Genomic DNA, 23,227 nt, shown 5'->3' on the forward strand with positions numbered 1-23,227 from the left:
TGGACCAGACAGTGACAGCAGCTCAGGGAGAGATAGGGAAGGACTGTCAGATGATTACAAAAAGAAAAAAGGAAAAGAGTGTTCAGGGGGGTTGGGCTCTGACACAGAAGCACACACACACATCCATCCATTCAGGGGTGTTCTCTATCCATCCATTCATCCTCCCAGGATATCAAGTTGTAATTGATATATGGGCTCGGCTGTTTCTCCCCACCTCTCTCACGTGCGTGTGTGTGTGTTTAGGGTGACTTTGGGGCTAAATGCAGGGTATTGGTAATGCCAATATCAAAAATTGAGCCTGCTAGGAGGGTTCGGGTTCAAAAAATTTTGATTTCCCTGATCTACATATGTGCATTAGCTTTAAAACCATGTCAGGGGGAATTATAGAAATGTGTCTCAAACAGTACATAAATGTAAGCAAAATGATAATATTATGTTATGAAAGTATAATTATGTTAGGTTCGTGATCAGGTCAGTCAGTTTTTGTTTGTGTTGAACTGCACAGGGGCATAATGCTAATCCTATCCTGGGCACAGTGGTCAGTACCTGCTCTTCCTCTCTCATCTCCATCACCTTCCCCCCTTTTTTTTTTCTCTCTGTCTCCTCATCTTTTCCCGTATCTCTTCCCTTCTCCAAGCTGAGCTTAGATTGATGCAGTCTTTTCTTTTTCATCTGTGTCAGTGAAGAAAGTAAACACGGGGTTAGCTGATATTTATATTCAAATGTTACCGGCATCCACTAGGATAATCTTGCAATGGAATTAAAATGTATAGGGGTACCTCATTTTATAATGCATTTCAACCCCTTACACAAACTGAATTGAAAGAAAAGCACTTCAACTTTTGTTGAAAGTTTATCTGTCTGACCTTGGATGGATGGATGGAATTAATGTTAGCTTGCTAGCTAGTTAATTCACTCAAGTGAAACTAACTAGCTGGCATCATGGTGGATGGCCCACACAGCAAGACCCAAAAGGAGCTATTAATCAGATGATGTCCAGGGATGAATGGCACTGAACTGCAAGCAGCCCTCTAGTAAAATTCCCTACTTACCTGTATCACGCTTGAGTGGATTTAGCTGCTTGCCCCGTTTGTTGACATAATCAAAGAACCACCGTGTTGAGTAAAGATTTTGTAGTAATGACAAGATCATTCACTCCACGCATCCACACGCAAGCAAGTGATCAGTATAGAAAGTCAGTTATCTTGGTGATGTACAATATCTTTGTGGCACCAGAGTAGAGTTATTTTTAGGAAATTATTTCACAACTTTTATTATATACACCTCAGAAAAAATACAGAGGTCTTGACCTCAGTGACCTCAATGGTGGATACGGACACATTTGACTTATCTAGATTTCACCCATGATTCCTCTTATTGTCCATTGACTTTCCCGTGCGGGATGGACAGAGATGGATGAGCAGAAGGACAAAGCATAAAAAAAAACAAATAAAAAAGGTCCATCATTCCACAAAGGGCCTAATGTGTTATCAAAGTAACTTCCAACATATTAGAAACAAGAAGCCCCAACCCCCTCATATCCTCTGTCCCCCCTCCTAGCACCCACCACCTCCCTCTCCTCCTTTGTGGCGTTGCTCGCTCGCCTCGGCAAGCTTCCTGAATTAAACTGCCGGCTTCCTGTTCTTTTATATGCACGGCCACATCTGGGGCGCCTGCTCGCAGGGCCCCGCTGCTTAATAACAATCACCTTCCCTTTCACTCGGCCCTGATTGTTTCTAATTCGCCCTGACAGATAGTAGCTGACAAGCCGCCCGCACCTCCCTCCATCGTGACCCGAGCTCACTCAGCACACTTATAAGGCCTGTCATTTTTAATATTTGATTTTCACTTCGTAAAAAGTTATGTGTTTTAGAGCTGCCACAGCCACAGCCACCCCCCCCCACCCCCCCCAAGTTGTATGATGAAATCAGTATTTAACTGAAAGCACGTAGAACGGCCATCCCTTCCTTCCCTCTGCATTCATGGCCCCTTTCAATTCAACCCCTTTTTTTTTACGCCTCCTGCTCTCCATCTCTTCTTCCCCTTCTTTTATTAATTGTCTTTCTTTATCTCTTTCTGCCATCATCATTTCCAACTTCTCCTTTTTTTCTGTCTCTTTCACTCAATCTCTTCCTCTCTCTTAGTTTTTAAAGACGAGGCAAGGAATGTAGTGGGATTGTACAGTCTCATATGTAAGCCGGTCTCTAACCCACAGTGAGCCACCTTTGCAGCCACATTCATCCAGGCGTATATAGTACAAAGCCACACAGCTAAGAGCAGGGCTGTGTGTATTGACAAATAACCAGCGTCCACATCTATCCGTCAGACATGCAGCTTACTGGCTTCCAGCTTTATTTGCTTTCCATTGATTCCCATTATAGGTATATGGAGCCATGTAAAATGCATATCAGGTAGGCTGATCATTAAATGAAAGGATGGATTCATCGACAGCTTGATGGATGACATTTTGCCGAGCGATCCCTATAGACCTTCAATAAAAACACAATTTGGAGCTTAAGACAAAGGGTAAAAAGAAGAAAATGAAGGCATTGAAGATGGAGGAGGAGAGAAAGCAATGACTAGAAGATGGATTTACAGATGGAAGGCAGTACACAAAACGTTTTGACTAATGTTGATATGATATCCTGGTGGCATCACTGAAAGCAAGCAGAACCAGAGCACTAAAGTTATTTTCAGAAAATGTGCACAATCATTTGTACCCTTTATTCCTCCATTGTTTTTTGTCTATAAAGATCACTTTTTGGTATTTTACTTCTAACAGTTAATGTTGAAAATAGATAGGACACATGGTTTGAATCTGGCTGCAGATGAAACCAAAATTCAGTGCCAATGCAGAAAGTTTTGTCCCCTTTGTGTTGCTAGGCAAAAAGTAAGGTTGTGAAGGTCAAGGTGGAGGTTAGACCTATAGGCCTCGGGGGTTACTTCCTCTCACCTTTTTGATGTTTTTGTTTCCTAACCCTAACGGTACCTTAACCCAGTGGCATGTGCTCAGCAGAGGGCACAAAAGCAGTGCCCCACCAGCCAGAAAGTTTAATTCAGAGTCAGCAATCTTAATGCATTATTATTAAATATTTGAAATTACCAAATGAAGAAGTTTGGACTTTTAAAGCATTGTAATATTAATTCAAACAAAGAGCCTATTTTGTTTTCTCTTACCTAATGGGTGCCGTCCCAACCATGCAATACACACTATTACAAAACCAGCTTCCACCTGATCCTGCTTCCATCAATTACAAGTAAATGGGTATAAAAGGGCAAAGAGGACATCGCTCTAAAAGCAATAAAATGATAAGATTCATGAGTGATTGGCTAAGTAGCCGGTCACAGCTAACACAAAGGAGTCTGTGAATGTACAAAGCACATGACTGTCGAACCAAAGACAAGGGTTCGCATCCACCAAAAGCGCTTTGGTTAATGTTAGGGAAAGATGGTGGATTTGCTTAAATGTAAATAAACACACTGTTTTTGAAGTTACTGTCAACCTTTTCTGTATTTCCCTAACCTTGACCAAGTGCTCTGAGTGCCTGAATATAACCATAAAAAAAGTTTAATAATGCACAACAAGTGGATATTGTAACAGAAAATCAGATATTTTGACGGGAAACAAATACGTTTTCTGTGAACATTCTTCTGGCAGATTCACTATCAATGTGTTTGCGACTTGCCAAGTTTGTTAATTGACAACATATCCTTATTATGTTAAGGTTAAGAAAATTGTAATTTGGTCGCAATTATGTTTCGTACAAAATGTATTTGCTGTTGTAGTTGTACAGAAATGTAATTAGGTTGGCGGTTTAGGCGAATGGCTTGGTCTCTATTGTCTGCTCTCTAGTGGGGCATAATGTGCCCAAAAAACACGGTTAAAAACACGGTTAAAACAATCCAACACTGGTCATATTTAAGCACTCGAACAAACAACTTACAGTATGCTGCCATTATTCTTGTGAGGACCGTCGCCTGGGTCACAAGGACACTACCACATTTTTTTTTTTTTTTTTTTTTGAGAATAGGAAATCGTTCTTATCTCAAACACCCTACATATTACTGTCAAGACAGTCACATCATATTCAGGGCACAACAAATAAAATATAATCAGATCACTAAATCATCCACCAACTCTGCAAACACTTTTTTTCTGTCATTGCAGTCAGTCTTGTGCACCCAAACATTGTCTAACAAACACACTCCCCCTAACCCACCCATTAAGACATACTTCCATTTTGGGACACCGAGGTGCCCGGGGCGTACCCACTGCCATTTTCCGTCTTTACCCGACGACAAAAACACAACTAATTGGAGAACCACTGCATGTTTTCACTAAAGGCACAATTTAATTACATTTGAGCTGGGAATGAGTATTTTGGGAATGTCTGTATGTTCATTCAAACAAATGGAGCGAATGAAAAGCAATATTTGTTTTGCTTTGATTAGCAAACGGGCAGGGTAATTTGTTAAGGAGAAAAAAGAGTGAGGGCAGAAAATCTCTGTTTAACCCCCAGCTTTCCAGCAGTAGACTTCTCTCACTCTGTTTGACACGCACACAAACACACACACACAGACACACACACACACACACACACACACACACACACACACACACACACACACACACACACACACACACACACATTTCATCCCCTCCCTAAATGTGCCCCTTCCATCCTAAACATTAATGAACTTTTGCTCCTGGCTTTGCGACTCTGACGTCCCTCTTCTGCTCTCTTTTTCATGTTTCTTCCCCTCTTTTCGTCTTCCTTTCTTTCTCGCTAGTCTCTCCCTATCCCCAGTCTCTGTCCTGTGGTCCTCCTGTTCATAAATCCTTTATTAATAACTCAGTGAATAATGTAAAGAGTATTGTTTTCTCCAAGGTTGTATTAATAAACATGAATGAATTTATTTGTCTTCACCAAAGCATGATTAATGCACATTAATGCCTGGATATAGCTCACTCTGCCCTGCATCATCAAGCACATATCACCCTACCCCCATGCTGTCACTCCCACAAAAAAAAAAAAGACCTATCAACATTAAATATTTATGGCATAATATTAATGGTTTTGTAAAGAAAATAACAAGTTATTAATCCTCTGATTAACAACTGATTAACCTTTTTTATTAAACACGTGATCCGTGCATCATCGACTCAGGATATGTCGACTGACTGCACTGCAGAATAATTATTTTTGTGTCTTTTCTAATTGCAAAAATCGCCTCGCTGAACTATATGTGTGTGTATGTGCTTTTTTTTTTCTTTTGCCTTGCACAGATACACAACTCACACTTGTTCAAACAACATGAGATGTATGTAGCCCGAGATGACGATGAGGGATAAAGGAAAGGAAGAAAATAAAACACACAAACATAACATAACTGGCACATTCTTTCACACTGAGGGAGAACAAGAGCAGCGCCTAAATTTAGCAGCAGATCTTTTTAAAACAATGGGGTTTAATTCACATATCCGTTTATTCTGCAGTCACTGGCATGGGGTGGGAAAGTGGAGTGAAAACATGGCTGAAGGACAAAACATTTTCTCTCCTTTTTTGCCTCTGTTCATCTCAAAGCTATTGTCTGTATTTTTAGTTCTTGTCAACTGAAAGACAATTATGTTATGTTTTCTGACATAATGGTACTGACTTCAGATTGGAGAAGACTGAAGCACAATATGAATCCTTGTTTTTTTGTTTTTTTTTACAGTCAAAAGTAAAAGTGGTCATTATCCAAATTCTTCGATTAGAACAGTATTTAAATTGCATTATAGGAATATTTTACTGAGGATTTTTGCTGTAAGACAGCAAAAGCCAATGTTAATGTTGAAACTGGTTGAGGTGGAACTAATTTTTAACTATTTTGCTGGATAATCTGTAAGAATTCATATTCCATGAATTGAAAACTTACAGACGGGTGACAAATTAAAGGAAAAACCAACATAAAGTGTCTTAGTTAGATGTTGGGCCACCACGAGCCGCCAGAACAGCTTCAGTGCTCCTTGGCATTGATCCTACGAGTCTCTGGAACTCCACTGCGAGGATGAACACCATCTTCCAAAAGATAGTCCCTCATTTGGTGTTTTAATAATGGTGGAGAGCGCTGTCTAACACGTCGGTCCAAAATCTCCCATAGGTGTTCAACTGGGTTTAGATCTGGTGGCTGCCAAGGCCACAGCATGTGATTCACATCATTTTCATACCAATTGATCCATTCAGTGCCCTATGGATGGAGGCTTTGTAATCCTGTTTCTCCACTAATTTTTCAGGATTTTCCTTTAATCTGTATGTTTTGTATGTTGAATCTTTATCTTTAACTTAACTAGTAACTATAGCTGTGACCTAAATGTAGTGACGCAAAAAGTACATTACTGAGAAGAAATATAAAGTGAAAGTACTTCCAAATTGTAATTAAAGGACCATACCAGTGATTTTGGATGTTTAAGCGAAACTACTTTTTTCTACCTTCTGTTAGTATCAGTCATTTCCCAAAGCAAGCAGCAATATTTCAACTTCTGAAATATTTTGCTGATTTTCTGTAATTTTCAAAATTGAATGTTGTCATCTTTACTGTGAACTACTTATCTCAGGGCACTTTTCATACAGAGCAGGTCTAGATCACAACTTTTTATAATATTATTTACAGAGACCCAACATTCGCCAGTGGGCAAGAACTCGGTGACAGTGGCAGAATGTACGAGTTTGGGTTCACAACTTCAAATCCAGCATCATCTGCAACAGCAGCGATTCTGTTATTTGTAGCTAACACGCTTGCTAATGCATCTTTCTGTTGGATTACGGTTGTATTTTACTCTTTTTACATTTACGCTTTATGTGTATGTTTACTGAATACATACTTAGTTAGTACTTCCTATCCTAACCGTATGCTAATTTTTAGCTAGGGATACTTTGTTTCTACCTGTACTAACTCATTTGCACAACACCATATATATAGCATAGCATAGTTTTCTGATAGTGATTTTTAATCACTATCATTGATTTTTTATTTTTTCAGTTTCCCAATTGCTTCCAGTAAAAACTTCAAAGGCACTCCACTCTCTTCAACCTTAATTGGAAATGTGCTTGTCTGCTTCATAGTCTACATACATAGTGAGGGCAGAAGAATCACAATAGAACAAACCCTTCCAAATATACTTTCTGAAAGATATTTTTGTCCTGATTTGGCAAAGCAGTGAAGGTAGCATATATGGATGATGACAGAAGTTGTCCCAACTAGATTTTTGGTGCTTAGTAATAATTACATTTTTTGCAATTTATTAAACAATCATTAATTAATCTGTTTTATGATCATGGTACAGCACCCTCAGATTGACATTGTGAGGGTGCTGTCTTAACGAATGCAGGGAGAAGAATTACGAACAACATGCTGTATATAAATAAGGTATTCTTGCAACACAGTTATATATAAGAAAGCTTGTCACATCAACTCACCTCTTTAAAATAAGCCACATCTTTGTTTAAGCTTGCCACCCCAGCCATTTTTTAAAAAGATTTTTTTTCTGCTGTGCTGTATGAAGGGATATGTGTGTTCTGGAACACTTGTTGTGGGTTTATTTATTTATTTATTTTTCATGCCTTTCCTTATGATGCGTTTCCTCAGTTTTATCTCTTAAAGAACATACTCTGTGTGTCTTTCCATCTCCAATTCTTTCTCTTTATTAATTGTCCCTTTCAACTCCTGCCATCCTGGGAATCCACACAAAGCAGTTACGCACTCCAGAACTGAAAAGAAAAAGAGAAAGAAATACCTCTGAACTTCCTTCTAGTAGTGTTTGTCCTAATTACAGATCATTTCATCACTGTCAAAAAATTCTACTCTTATTGTAATGTTGCCCTGGATGCTGATCCTGTTGAAGTTCAACCTTATTTTACTCTCCTGGAACTCCCCCTAAGACCTGGATTCATCACATCTATTCCCCATGGCACTTTACTCTGTCTCTTCTGTTCTTGCTGTCTTCAAATTTCCTCTCTCTATCTCTCTCTATCGCTCTCTCTCCCTATCTCTCTTTTTTTCTTGAAGACATCATTTTTTATGCTGTCATCAAAGTGAATTAGTCTGATCCCAAAATACGCAGAAGGACATATGGTTTGGCCCAGTTTCTGAAAAGTGCCGGGTTCAGTTTTTGGTCATTCTGTGAAAAAGGGTGTGTGTGTGTGTGTGTGTGTGTGTGTGTGTGTGTGTGTGTGTGTGTGTGTGTGTGTGTGCATGTTCGTACATTTACAAGTTGGATTTTTCAGGACCACTTTTGTTTTGGAGGGTATTTATATTGCAGAAAGCAGTAAAGGTGGTTATTTTTACTTTTCCATTCACTTTTTTTTAATATCTCGGTCTATTCTTGAAACACACACACACACACACACAGCGGCAGGTACATGAGTCTTAAGCTTCTTATGACTCCTTGCCTCCATGCTGTGCAGACACAACACTGTGTCAGGGAGAGGTTTAGGCATGGTGCGGGCCTTCCTTAATTACTGGCGGATTGCTAAGTAGATACGACTGTGCTTTCACTGCATTAGGTGCTGGGTCAGTGGCAGCCTATGGGATTAGCTGCACAGACTGGCTTCAGTCAAAAAAAAGTGAGAAACATTTTTCCTAAAGAAGTGTAGGGGCGTCATTACAACTTGAGACGACAGGATAGAGTTTACAGAATGCACCATGCTACTCACCAGCTAATTTCCCCTTTATCCTTTGTCATAAATTTGGTACAAGAAACACACTAACTTTCTCAATATACAGTATTTCAACCCTGTCTCCTAAAAATTATGTTTCTATACAACTACACTGCAACAGCAGATGTGTTTTGTACAAAACATAATTGTGGCTGGATTAACGTAATTGCGATAGGTTGTTTACTTACGTATTTGGCAAGTCGCAAATACATTGATACTGAACATATCAGTAAAATGTTCTGATTTGCTTTATGCCATTCTTAAAGAACAATATCCACTTGTAGCAACTACAGCATTATTAAATTATTTCATGCTTATGTTTAGGCACTGACAGTGCTTGGTTAACCTTGACCAAAGTGCTTATGTTGCCTAAATCTAACCGCAGGTGGATGTGAATCATGGTGTCTGGTGTGACAGTTGTGTGCTTTGTACACCCATGATCCGCCCCAACCACCTCCGGGTGACTCCGCTGTATCCAAGCACTTCATTCATTCAAAAAAAAATACCTTACCTCTGAACGTAATCAAGCCCGTGATTACGTTTCTTAAAAAAGTATATTTGCTGTTGCAATTTAGTTGTACAGAGACGTAATTTCCAGGTGACAGGGTTGAGTATTTCTATCACAAAAGGTGTAAATATCCATAAAGGAATGAAGTCCTGAGTCAAAACTTTCAGTCTGCACACAGTTATTCACTGTGAGTACCAGCCTTTTATTTTCATAAGGGCTTTTAGATGTAAGACACACGTGAGTTGAACTATCTCGTCTTCATTATTTAAAAAAAAATAGTAGAGGTACGACAGGATGGTGTGTGTGTTCAGCATGTGTGTGTGGGATTACAAGGGAGAGGGCTTTCACAAGTAACTTGTCTGTAATTCTCACAGTAACATGTGAGATTTACAGGGTGGCCTTCATGTGAAGGTCACTCACAGGTCACTATTTCTGAAAAGAGACAAGAATTCTAGTTACTTACTGTATTTTTAGCAGTATATGAAAACCAGTGAAAAAAAAGGTGAAGAAACATAAATGTAGATGGTTCCATACAGGGGACAAGGGGTCATTGAATGGTTTGATGAGTAAGAAAGTGTGAAATGTGAATCATATGCTTGAGTCATACCTCTTGAATTACACCTCCTCTCTAAGAAAGTAGAGAAGATGAGTATGAACACATACTTTTGTCCTCTCTCTGGAGCACAGTGGTCTTTCACTCTGCTGTGCACACATTAGATTTGTCACAGAACAAATAGAGACACGTCGAGTGCAGTCAAAACACTCCAAACTGTCGCGAGTTTCGGTGGGAGGAAGACATTTTCGCCTGCTTGTCACCAGCGTGAGTTTGGACACACCATCACAGGAGTTTCAGTGACAGCCCAGTGAAGGCTGCTTTGTTTGCCTAAGTCATCTCCATTCCTTTTAATGAGCCATTATGGTTATGTTTTGTCTCAGTCGTGTTCGTTGGCTGGCTGAGTTTCTGAGACTGCAAGACACAGAAAGAATTGATAGGGAGCGGTGGTGGTGGGGATAGGCCCCATCTCCAAACCTTCTTGCAGTGTTTCAGGAAAGAGAAGCTATTGGAGAAAGACATAGTCAGTGAAAAAGTGACAGGAGAATTGTGAAATGTACCAGTGTATTGGAATTTGATCAAACCCCGGAGCCAGTGAATGCTGTCCACTTTGAAGTTGAAGATGAAGCCTTGAAGATTTTCAGAAAATATTGACACAGAAATGTACCAGCAATGATGCATATTATTAGTTTGCATAGTGATACCAATTTAAAAAAGTAAACCAGTCAAAATGGTTTTAAAGTGGTTAGATCCAGTGGGGCCTGGTCATGACCAAATCACCTGTGGCCTTCCTGTCCCATTATGATCTGAATAATGGTGCTTAGACTTTTCTACTTTGACAAAATATTGGCAACAATGTCACCACTGGCTCTCCAAAACCTATTGAACTAGTCCTGCAGGAGAGCAGTAGATGCTCCCTTAACTCTTCACCTTCACCGATAACCTTTTTATCATCTGTCTTGCCGCTCTTAAATGTTTCCCGAATCAAAGCCTTACTCTTGTAGCCAAACTCTCCACTATCTTCCTCCTTATCCTCTTTATCCTACTTTTCTTTTGTCTCCTCCGCTTGCCTGGAGGTGCAAGGAGCTTCCTCTCCACAGCACGTGGTAAACTGTAACAGAGCGGGATGGAACATGATGGGATGTTGAAGGGGGGAGGATGAGGGGAGTTGGGTGGCTAAGCAGACATTGTGACAACCCACCTGTCAGCAGGTACTCAGTATAATTGGTAAACGAAGGCCGTGGGATAGTAGCAGGGCCCCTTCTCTTCTCTCTGTCTTCTGCTCTGTTGTTTGTTTGATGGGTATTTGAAGTTACCAGGCAGTCGTTGGAAGCTTGTTCCTTCCTTGTTTGGTTCAGAGAAAGACAGAGGCTAACCAGGAGAGAAGAAAAAAAGGAAAGAGAAGAAAAGAACACAGAACATTTTAAATATGAATTGCTACCCTGGTAAGTTCACTGAAGGTGATTAGCCGAGGAGTGGACAGCTCTGCTTGTACATTTCATTGTGGATTGTGAATGGAATTTTTCATCCATATTAGACTATTCCTGCTCTCTCAATGCCAATTCCACCCATCAGGCTCTGTTTGCCCTCTAATGAAACATATTCATCTTCATATTCATCTTGCTCTCTTGCAGTTCTCAAACTCACTTTACAGCATAGTCAATTAAACCCTAAGGGGCCACTCTGTGCATAAAAGGATATATAATGCTTTGACATTTCAGTGAGTCCACATTAGGCACACCCATAGAGCATTCTGCTTTGAGCTGGATGGGAAAGAGTCAAAGCCAAGCCTAGAGGTAGAGGAAAGCCAGTCAGAGGGATTGGGTCTCTTATAAGCTAGTTATCTCTTGGGATTCAGTTACTTATGCTGATGTAATAGGGCAATTGTAAGCTGATATTGAAGTCTTTCTGTGACCCCTACACTGGCTCTTGTTCTCATATTAGGCTACCTAATATATATTACTGCATATATAGTGTAACAATAGCCTAATTAATAAATAACTAAAATAGACTGAACTCCGTAGAGGAGTGTATTAGTGGTGTGGATCATCATTTGGACTTCTTGAATATTCAGAATGTGCTTCTAGGAATTTTGTTATCTTCTGTTTTATCTAAATCTGTGATTGTCTGTTTTGTTTGCTTGAGCTGGTCCCTCCTAGACATTCATACAGTCATTGGAACATCTGGGGTCAGCAGTGTAACGATGCAAAGCAAGTTTCTAAACAAGCCTACTGCTCCAGGGCTCTGTGTGTATGCGTGTGTGTAAGCGTGTCTGCTAGGCTTGTAGTTGATCCTGCATCTCCATGGCATGAAACAGCTTGACAGGGCCAACTTCTCCTTAAGGCTGAACATCACCCCTTTCCCCTGTCAAAACCCTCTAACTTGGGGGCTCTTACTTGTGTGCGTATCCAAGTGCACACTTAACATGCTTTTCTTGAAGGCAACTCTGTACCCAGTTAGGTCAAAACTGTTCACTGGAGTCAGTGGTTTTGATGGCAGTGTTTTATTGTTGCATCAAATCACATTGCAGGAGCTATCATTTTAAGACAGTGACTTTGGAGCATTTTATTTTGTGTTTGGTTCATTTAGATTTTCACTGGGCACATCTTCCTCAGTGTGCCAGCAGAGGTTCTAAGGTGTTAGGGGTAAAAGATCAAGGAGCCTGTCCACATCTGACGCCAATGACAATTCTTGAGCAGAGACAGCGGCTACAAACACTGTTCGTATTCGTAATTTGTATCACAATGAATCACATTGGTGTTGACGATTCCACAACCCATGATTGACATTTAACGCCAACACTGTCATCTACAAATTACATGTATATGGTACAAATTTGTTCTCTCAATTATGTTGAAATGTAATCTCTGCCTGGATTATCTTTACTTTTCTTTTTTTTCTGTGTGTAAGTGAAGCCATGTATTTATGTTTATGGATGGTGGGTGTACAAAGTGCAACACTTTGATTTCGGAGACTTCGGGTTCACATCCTGGGTCCCATGTGTGGTTAGCCTTAGGCAATGAAAGCACCTTAGTTAAGGCTAGAGAAAGATTGTGGTCTCAGTTAAATGTCAATACAGTAAACATGTCGTGTCGTATGATTTTGATTATTTGTACTTTTTCGTTTGTTTATACCTGTTCAGAACCTAATTATGTTCCAAAGACAATTAAACTATTTTAATGGTGGATTATTTACTCTAAATCCACATATAAATCATTAGCACTTAAAAAAACCCCAAAACAAACAAAAAAGAATTGCGTCCAATGGAAGGAGAATCTGAACACAAGAAACCACCTAATAGTTAAAATGAGTAGTTTTAATCTTAAGAGATCTTAAAAAAAACAATTATATCAATGAATAAAGGGATGCTTTAAAACACATTGCATATATATTTTGTATTATTTTAGTAAAATTATTGATTAAAAAAGCAAGGGTTAAGTCCAGAGGTGTTCATTGTGCATGTGTGAGTGAGAGAGCAAATGCAGTGGACTGTGTGTGTGTGGGTGTGTGTGTGTGTGTGTGTGTGTACTTGTACTTCGATCTTTGTGAGCACCAGTTCGAGTTTAAGGCTGTAGAAGTGAGGACATTTTGGGAAACTGAGGACATTTTGTCCGGTCCTCACAACTTTAAAGGGCTGTTTGAGGGTAAAGACGTGGTTCTAGGGTTCAGGTCAGAATCAGGTTTAGGTTAGGGTAAGGGGCTGGGGAATGCATTATGTCAATGAGTGTACTCATTATGATAAAAGTACACGTGTGTGTGTGTGTGTGTGTGTGTCTACAAGCTCTCTGTACTCATGGTATTTCTCCTATTCAACGACTAATTCCCTCAAGGCAATCCTTGAGGGAATTTATTCAAATTTGGCACAAACATCCATTTGGACTCAAGGATGAACTGATTAGATTTTGGCGGTCAAAGGTCAAGGTCACTGTGACCTCACAAAACACGGCTTTGGCCATAACACAAGAATTCATATGCTAATTATGATAAAATACACTTAATACCTTTCATTACATCCTTTCAAAGTCTTCACTACATATATTATATGAGTCTGAAAAGACAAGGATGTAAACTGTAACTTGACTGGTTGGCAGAGGCATACCGAGGCGGTAATTCTAGTTTTGAAAAAATCCTGAGTAAAAGCTATAAATCTTTCATATATAAGTAATATTACATCTCATATTTACTTCAAACACAGTTTAAACACATTCTGTACTTTACCTAAACTAAAACAAAAAACAAAACAAAATCTTTTGCTGACCTTAACCACATTATTGCCATGTTATGACATTTAGAAACATAAAATTAAAAAATTACAAACCCAGGGTTTTGGTGAACAATTAATTATCAACATCCTGCCGGGTAATAGGGTTGTACTGTATATTATGTTTTCTTTCTTTGTGAGCTACACTACAGTGGCCTGATGTTGTCGTGCCCAACATACTTTTATTAATTATAATGACCAGGCCAAATAAAATTCAACAAAAACAGTTTTGATCCATTTTGGAAAGTCAATCAAACTGCTTCAAATGTAATTAGGCAGTCTTAATATTTCCGTTTTAATGGTTCATAGTTAGAACTCAAGAGGTGTTGCGACTTTTAGAAAAGTTTGAAGAATTTTTTAATACTGGGATTCAAGCTATGGTTTTTAACTTCACTAATATTGTATTCCTTCAATTATGTCCTGCTGTCACGTCCGATGAGCAAGCTTTTAATTCATAGCAAGCCCACTCGCATTTCCTATTGAAAGAGGGATAATACGGTTGCATTTTTGTCGAGGATACTGATTTCAACTGTTTTCTGGTGGATTGTACGTGCTTCCTATTTGTTGATTATTTGTATCAGTAGATCTGTGTGTGTTTCTGTGTGTATAAGATGGGTAAACTCTATTTGGTATGCCCAGCCACCAATATGTAGTGCAACAGTGCTAGGCCTCTATTGTCTTGTGTTGCTCTGTAGGGGTTAGTTGGCACTGTATATGAACAGATGTGTTTCAAATCATTGTTGTTATTTACCAGTGATAGCATAGAGCTCAAGAACATGCCCCCCCCATTCTGATTTATTTATTCGGACAATGAATGTATGCAGAGATGCTGAAAACCTGGATCTTTTCTGCACGGATTGACAGGCAAATTTATTATTCATAAAAGCTAATGCATTGTTTCTGTTGCTTTAAATCTCTTTTTTGTTCTTTCATCCTGCTTTTTTTCCTTTCCTGCATTCTTCTCGATGGTGCACTGAATTCTCTCAGGCAAAGGTTGGAAGTTAAATGTCTGTGTTGAAATGAGAAGTTTGAAAGACGAAATGCTATCTCTGTATATATGTGTGTGTGTGTAAACTGATTTAAATCGCTCTTTGAGCCCTACAGAATGGCGCTTTAAATGTTAAATGGGGGTTGAAGCCTGCCTGAACTAATTTGTAGGGCTTTGCACCGTGTTGACATTTAAATGTGATAAGAATAGCAAACTGTATCGCCGACCTATTTGGAAGATGCTTTCGGAATACATTCACATCAGCTGCGGCCTATAATTAATAAAAAAAGACAGGCCTCCCTCGCTCCAGATTTGATTATAATACAACCTTATAAACACACCAGGGATAGATGAGAGGAGACGAAGAAGGAGAACTAGGGGAGGGAAGAAAAGAGAAGAATAACAGGAATAAAAACAAGAGAAATGATGGGGGCAGGAATTAAGAGGGAGGTGGATTGCGAACACCTGGTCTTTGAGGCAGATTGCGTTGGCTGGCTGCTGTGCTATCACATTACTCTGATCCTGCCTCTCTTGTTTGTCAGAGAATTGAAGAGAAAGAGAGAGAGGAGAGAGAGAGACAGAGGGAGATAGAGAGCGAGAGAGCGGGTGGGGGTCTGCAAAATCAGCATGCAAATAACACCACATTGTTAACTTAATCAGATGCAGGGGGAGAAAATATGGAGAGGGATGGGAGAAGTGTGGTGGGGTTGAGGGGAGAGGGGGGACTGCCAGGGAGGTGAGGCAGAAAGGAAGAGGGGTTTTGCGGTGATAGGAGATGGCAGAGGGCATGCAGATTATAACCACCCACACCCCAGTTCCACCTCCCACCACTGCCCACATCCAACACCCTGAGGCTGCTCTGGAACTTATGGAGGACATGCTGTATGTATGTGTGTGTGTGTGTGTGTGTGTGTGTGTGTGTGTGTGTGTGTGTGTGTGTGTGTGTGTGTGTGTGTGCGTGGAGGGGGAATGTGAGGGAAGCTGATGCAGCCTCTTCATCGCTCCATCAAGTGGCAGGCATAAGCAGTTAGTACCCAGTTACAAAGCTAGCTTGTCTTGGCCAGGCCGCTGGCATTAGAAATTTTCTGAAATGTTCACAATGTCAGGATATTTCTGTCATAAACAAGAGAAGTTGCAAGGAACAAGGAACCCTTAGCAAACACTTACACACTAAAACAGCAGTTGTGGTTCTTAGAAATACCTAAAGGCCTCAGCTAAACTGTCTTGGATTTTAGAAATGCATTCTTTTAGGTTAGCACTTGATCGAATGGAAAAATATATAGCATATCTTCCCTGCACAGTGTGTGTGTGTGTGTTGGGACAGCATAGAGGGAAAGTTACAGGAGAGTCTCTTTTGTATAAGTTCGAATACAGAAGCTGAGTGTGTTTGTGTGTTTGTGTGTGTGTGTGTGTGTGTGTGTGTGTGTGTATCTGAGTGTGTGTGCGTGTGGGTGCATGTGTGTTTGTGTGTGTCTCGAGGGAGACGTTCATACAGTGTACTACAAAGAGGTCATTTTTCATTATAAACATCGACTGCCTTAATGAACTTAGCCCCCCACAAGAGCACACATGTACAAAAATGTGTGTGTGTATGTGTGTCTGTGTGTGCTGCGTCTTTTTAATGAGTGTGTGTACTGTAGCCTTTGTTGTGGAAGATAAGTCAGTGACGATGCTGAAGGTCAGGCAGGGCAGAGAAGAATGAGGAAAATGCAGTGTTGGCCGGGACAGACTCCTCCGAAGTGAAGCTTTGGTGCAGACAGACGCAAGGAATCCTGGGACACAGCCAGAGCACACCTTCACAAACTGACAGAGACGCACCACACATACTGCTGCTACTATACTTGTGAGAGTCTTTATTGACCATTGACTAGATTTATTTAGCATAAAACTTCATTTTATCCCTTTACAGAAGTAAGGGCTGGCAAACTGTCCTCACTGTAAAGGACTTATCTTTCAAGTGTTGTGAGGTGAAATTGATCATACACACACAAACATACACAGGCAGGCTGTTTTCTGTACTTGTGGAAGTACTATATGGCACATTTGACTATAAAGAGGACGGTCTAGACCTGAGATCACCTCTGTTAGGAGTTGGCGCTATATAAATCAAATTGAATAAAATTGAATTGAATGTATGAATTCTGTGCATACACAGTGTCGAGTTTTGCCAGTGCGAGTTCCCAGGTGTGCCTGCATGGATTTTGCAGACACACTAGACAATACGCTGAACATGCCTATGTGTGTGTATGTGTAACAGTGTGTTTTGTAGTCCGGTTCACAGAGAGGCCTGCGGAGAAAAAAAACGCTCCTCTGAGGTTTCACCCAACTTCTCGCTCCTGCTTTAATCACGGCTGCTTTTCACTGAGTTGTAGGCATTGATGTAAATGCTGCCTCACTGGCATGTCTCTTCCTCTTTCACTCTTTTTCTCTTTATCCATCTTTCATTTCTTTTACTTTGTCCTGTAACCCCCCCCCCACACACACACACACAAACCCCATCTCTGATCTTAAGAGCAGTCGCCACTGTGTTTTGTCTGATAAAGTCTGATAGATAAACATTCTCTCTTATGTCCCCGAGGCCCTCCGCCCTCTCTCCCGAGAGCACACCCCTGTAAAGCACTTCCTCTCTTACAATTAGTCTGTAATAAATACACCCTGGCCTTAAAGTAGATAATGCGCTCTCACTCTCTCCGGCTTTCTTTCCTTTTATATCAAGTGCCACATTAGCTTGCCGCACATATTTGACTTTGAAGCACAAGGAGAGAAAGCGGAGAGTGTGGTGATTTTATTTACTTCTCTTCTTCCCAAGTCACGGCAAAAGTGCGTGAGAACAATAGCGGTTGTAAGGCCACTATGAGATATTGTAACATATGCAGAGAATCGCAAGCATTTCCACTCAAGTCTCAGCTTCCTGATGGCTTTGACAAGATTAGTTTGCTTTCTTAAACAGGAAGTGTGCTGCTTAAAGAAAAAAAGACACAGCATGGTTACATAATAAGTTTGACTACTTCTCAGAGAGCTAAAGTTCCCTTCAAACTCCTCAGATTAAAAGAGGAGACGCAGAAAGTGGGAGAGGAGAGAGATAGAAAGGGGGGAGTTTATCAAAGTGATGGAATAAAGAGAGATTTAACACGGTCATATTAAAAAGACATGCGGCAGTTTCAATATTTAAAAATCCCATTTGCTTCGACAGAGGAGCTTTTTCATTCAAGAGCATATGGCAGCAGTACCTGTATGCAGCGTCTCTCTTATCTTCCTCAAAGACAAAGAGGAAAAATGGGTAAAAGGGGTTGGGGGGGGGGGGCTGGAGAGAAAGAGTTACTTTCAAACAGACATTCAGACATTGAAGAATCATTCAATTATCGGCAGCATGATGTAAAATAATTACCTGACTCACTTCCTGTAATGAGTGCTGCTAATTAGCCATAGACTTTTGTTTTAGTTGAAAAAATAAAGAGAAAGTCCCAAACTCCCAACAGCAGGGAAGCTGTGAAAAGATATGTTATAGGGTGAGGTAGCATCCCATCTTTTCTCCAAATAAGCACACACACACAAAAGACGCACTGTGACTCTACTATAGGCTCACTTGGCTTGAAGTCACAATTTACCTCCCAATGTATGCACACACACCTCTCAGTAAATAGTTGAGTGGGGTCAAAAGAACCTTCTTCTCTTAATTAGCTGTGTAACAATTAAAGTCTCCTCTTAGTAAATTGAACCTTTGTCTCCCTTGCCTTCCTAGTTTGATTTCAGCACCTGTCACAACAACCCCTCCCTTTTTCCACCACCTCTACCGCTGCCACACACCCACCACTGTTACCTCCACTACCACCCCCCTTCGACTGTAGTCATTATGCAAAACTCTACCAGAATGCTCCCAGCATGAGTGGAAGAAAACAGCAATTATTTCTGATATTCTCTTATTTAGGCCATATTGACATTCAACTACTTTTTCTTTCACCTCCTGAGAAACAGACTGAGACTGATCTCGACTTTGTTTTAGTCTCAGTGTTGAATCTTGTATGTCATCACTGCAGTTACTGTACAAAGACATACAGGCAGCACTGCTCCATAATGTGACCTACAGATTTTTCTGTGTGTCTATATTTGTGTGTGTGTGTTTTGTGTGTGTGTGTGTGTGTGTCTGTAGCATTGACATGCAGTGCAGAGGGTGACCAGTGATGTAAGCTATGACAGATACACTGTAGTCATTGTCTCTCTGGCCTCTTTCTTCCTGCAGTCTAACCATGCGTGAGCGCTCTACACTACCATGTTTGTTATCTTGACACACACACACACACACACACACACACACACACACACACACACACACACACACACACACACACACACACACACACACACACACACACACACACACACACACACACAAACACACTTGTACTTCTATCTCTGTGAGGATGCTCATTGACATAATGCTTTCCCCAGGCCCTTACCCTAACCTAAACCTGATTCTAACCTGATCCCTAAAACCAAGTTTTAACCCTCAAACAGCCCTTTGAGGCTGTGAGGACCGGACAAAATGTCCTCACTCCCAAGGTCTAAAACTCAAACTGTTCTTCAAAAAGATAGATGCACAAGCACACTCACAGAGACAGACAATGTACTATTGTGGTCTGGTTTTCTGACTGATTTGACAGGAAGAAGAGTTTAGCCCAGACCAGACACAGAGCAGACCAAAACACACAGGTACATTACAAAACATCAGAGCCACATTTTGAACATGAGTTGAGGAGTGAGTTAAAGAGAGGCCATGCCAATGTTCTGAGGTTTTCGAAAGTGCCAGTTAAGAGTTATACTTGGTGGAAACAAAACCACAGTTGGATCCGTCCCGAACCAGTATATAAGCATAAAGAAATACCAAAGAGCATTTATAAAGATAAGCAATAACAGTCAGTAATGATTACATTTTTAGCAGTCAGGAGAAAACAAATGATTACCCATCCTTTTGCAGCTAATTCATATTATTGTAGGTTTGTAGATTTACACTGTGACACCCTTAAAATTGAAAAAAAATTGTTCATATCTGCTTTGAAAGGCTGATATGCAATGTTTCCCAAAAGGTTTAATGATGTCATTGAAAGTTCATTGGCACCCAACAACAGAAACAAAAGAATAAGCTGCAGTAGTTGCAGTATTAAAGCAGGGGTGATGCAGTGTATAATTAGAAGAGGAGGGACATTCTCTATCATTATCATGTCAGCTACTATAATTTTTATTTATTTTTTGGCTTTCTCTCCTGTCACTGTACCTCACTGAAGAGGAATTGCTCTACAAATGTTTGGCCCTATTAATCCTGTGCTCATCGCTCTGTTTTATTCACTGCTGCAGGGGTCCGTCCACGCCACTGTGGCCACTATTGTAGCACACTCAGGAGGGGAGAGGTGTTCACAGATGTACAGGCACACACACACACACACAACCCCCTACCCTCACACACATAGAGACAGAGACATCTGCAGGTCATCATCATCATAGTGGGAATAATACCAGGGATGGTTATCATAAAGGGAAGCTTTGAGCTCCCGGCCGTCTTGGGAAGATGATTTGGCTGGCCCAGAACAATGAACTGTGGGAATCCGCTTGTCCTGCATTGATCTTCCTCCCATGGCATCCCCTGCAAGGCTGTCAGAGCGACGGACGGATAAAAAGACCGAAAACATTTTTCTTTCTCTCTCTCTTGCTCTCTCCCGGTGTCTTTCTTTTCTCGCTGTCAGGAAGGCTCCCACTGATCAGCAGGGATGAGCTGAAAGTTGAACTACCTGTTGACAGGACCTCTTAAACAGCCCTCAATGACATATTGTTCAAGAGAAAGAGGGAGAGACAGAGGCTCCTGTTCCTTCACTCATTTGTCACTGATCTATTGAGTCCGTGGTCTCATCAAACCCTTGCTCCCTTGCTGTTATTTTCTCTGTGTTAAAGCGGAGCAGGGGGTTATGTTAATTTAGTGTTATTTATACGTTTTTAAATTGTTGGTGCTTTAGATATTTAGTTATGGTTGTTGCGTGATTGCTGTTTTTGTCCAGCCAATCAGAGCTCTGGTTCTTTCAGGCCACTGGAAACATCTCCCTAAAGATCCAGTAGTCTTTTGGGAGACGGGGGACTAGGCACACTTATTTACTTTATTATTATTATTATTATTATTTTCACTTAAAATAAATCAGTATGTGTTTGAAACAACATCCCCGTATTTAAAATCAACTCTAGATGATATCTAATCTTGGTCATGTCTGCAAACTCTACCCCTCTCTCTTTAAAATAGAACAATCCATTTTTGAAACTTCACGTCTTTTTGATAGCGCAGAGTTATGAGTTTTGATCAAGGGGCTCTAGGCATGGGATGGAGACAGGATTGAATCGGGTATGGGTTGTGTGATTGCCTTCCATGTACAGTTCAGAGTGTTTTCGCCTCATTACAGAAAGTAATAATGCAGTGAAGTCAAAGAGCAAGTGAGAGAGAGAGAGAGAGAGTGAGAGAGAGAGAGGGGAAGGAAAACAATGCAGCATTTTTTCATTGGATTAATTAAATGCCTTGTGAAGACCACCTGCAACAGAACAAAACTCAAGCCAGAAAACTCGTATCTGGCCTGTTTTACCTACGAAGCTAATTCTAACTAAACCAACTTTTCCCAAAAGGTAATTGATCTCTGAAATGAGGAAGAAGCTCTTTTTGTACTTTGAAAACATATTTACAGCTTTTGAACGGATGCGCCTGCTACTCTCAGTACATGTAACATATGGTAGATGTCCACATTGTCCCCTCAACATCAGATTTCTGTAGCTGCAACACAGTCGTCTCATTAATGATTTGGTGCAAATATGATGGAATTCAACACATTGTTAATAATGATTGATTTGTTTTACGCAATGAGTTTGTTCATTAGGACTTAATGAGGTATTGCATTGTGATTAATCGATGGCTTTTGTGTCGATACATGCCAAAATAACAAAGTAAAGTCCAACTAATGGCTTTTCGATCCTTTAGCTTCCCCCCATCTTGTCTTAAATGCCAGAGGAAAGTTTTATGACAAAACTCAAGCCTTTAAATTCAAGTAAAGTAAATGCAAGAGGTATATTCAGAACTTTGTTTGAAATTGTTGATTTTAATATGAATTTTTAATAGGTATCTATTTCTAATATTGAAACTGCCTTTCATATACTTCAATAATTCATATGGTTACAATTAGAGAGGAGCAGGAAAAAAAGGCCCATATGCATTTATGGTGCTTGCTGCTATTGATAAAGACAGTAATGAACTGAGCACATTCAAATGCTGAAATACACTTCCATTGTATTACAGATACCACTTATAATTAAGCTGAGGCTTGACGAGAAAAAAGAACAGAGAAGAAAAATGCATTAAGAGAAGCAGAGTAACATCAGTTTCTATGTGTAAATGTGTGGCAGATTTTGTGTGTTTATGCGTGCACGTGGTGCTTTGCTGAATATTAAACCACAAACTATAAAGACAAAAACTGAACCGTCGTGAGAAAATGCTAAAGGAAGTCTTTGTGGTTTTGGAGGTATCAGAGGAGCCAATAGTTTTAATGAGGCAGCATTGCTGTATATGCCAGGAAATAATAAGGTTATACAGGTTAGAATAACGGCAGATAGATACTGTAGCAGTACAACGCTACAGAGTGGATGTTTTGTTCATAATGGAGTCTACACAGACTACACAGCCGTGGCAGAGACAAAGTGGCCCCAGGTCTTTGCTGAATGCAGCTGGTAAGAATGACAAACCTGTGCCTTGATCTTCTAAAAGCATAATATTGTTACCTTAATATTGTGCCAAGTCGTTTTTATTCTGTATATTTGATGGATATTTTGCATAAGACTTGTAACAGTAAGAGTCAGGATGATGTCAAAATACAAAGGGTTGTGGATGTGACTTCTGTGGGCAGTCATTTGATAGTACTGGGTGAGTTGCAACATACTCACTGTGTCTTTTAGAGGGCATTCGGTTATTGTTTGCAGACTGTTTGCTGCAGTCAAAGGGTTGTGTTTGAGTGCGTGTTTTCGCCAGTGTGTGTACGTGTCCCTACTTTTACACCACCCTCAAATTCCCTTGCATGTGTGTGTTGATATGAGCAGAGGGGGGGATGTCACATAAGAAATGTCCTTTTTAATCAGGGGAAAAAATATAAAATGACTCGGGAGCAAAGCAAGCATATTAATGTGCCTCATTTGCATACGC

The 23,227-nt window shown here is 40.3% G+C and overlaps 1 protein-coding gene across 2 annotated transcripts in view; it reads left to right on the top strand.

Annotated features, from left to right (window-relative positions):
- znf536 (zinc finger protein 536) overlaps positions 1-23,227 on the top strand; it is a 162,247-nt gene that overhangs the window by 43,016 nt on the left and 96,004 nt on the right. The window contains exon 1 of one of the 2 annotated variants that reach the window (XM_040146352.1): positions 22,725-22,758. The exons of the other annotated variant lie outside the window; for it this stretch is intronic. The gene's annotated coding sequence lies outside the window, so the exon portion shown is untranslated. Of the gene's footprint in view, positions 1-22,724; positions 22,759-23,227 lie in introns of those variants that run through there. 2 annotated transcript variants of the gene reach the window in all.

Source organism: Xiphias gladius, chromosome 1 (assembly GCF_016859285.1).
Source record: "Xiphias gladius isolate SHS-SW01 ecotype Sanya breed wild chromosome 1, ASM1685928v1, whole genome shotgun sequence".
In the NCBI taxonomy this organism is placed as follows: domain Eukaryota; kingdom Metazoa; phylum Chordata; class Actinopteri; order Istiophoriformes; family Xiphiidae; genus Xiphias; species Xiphias gladius.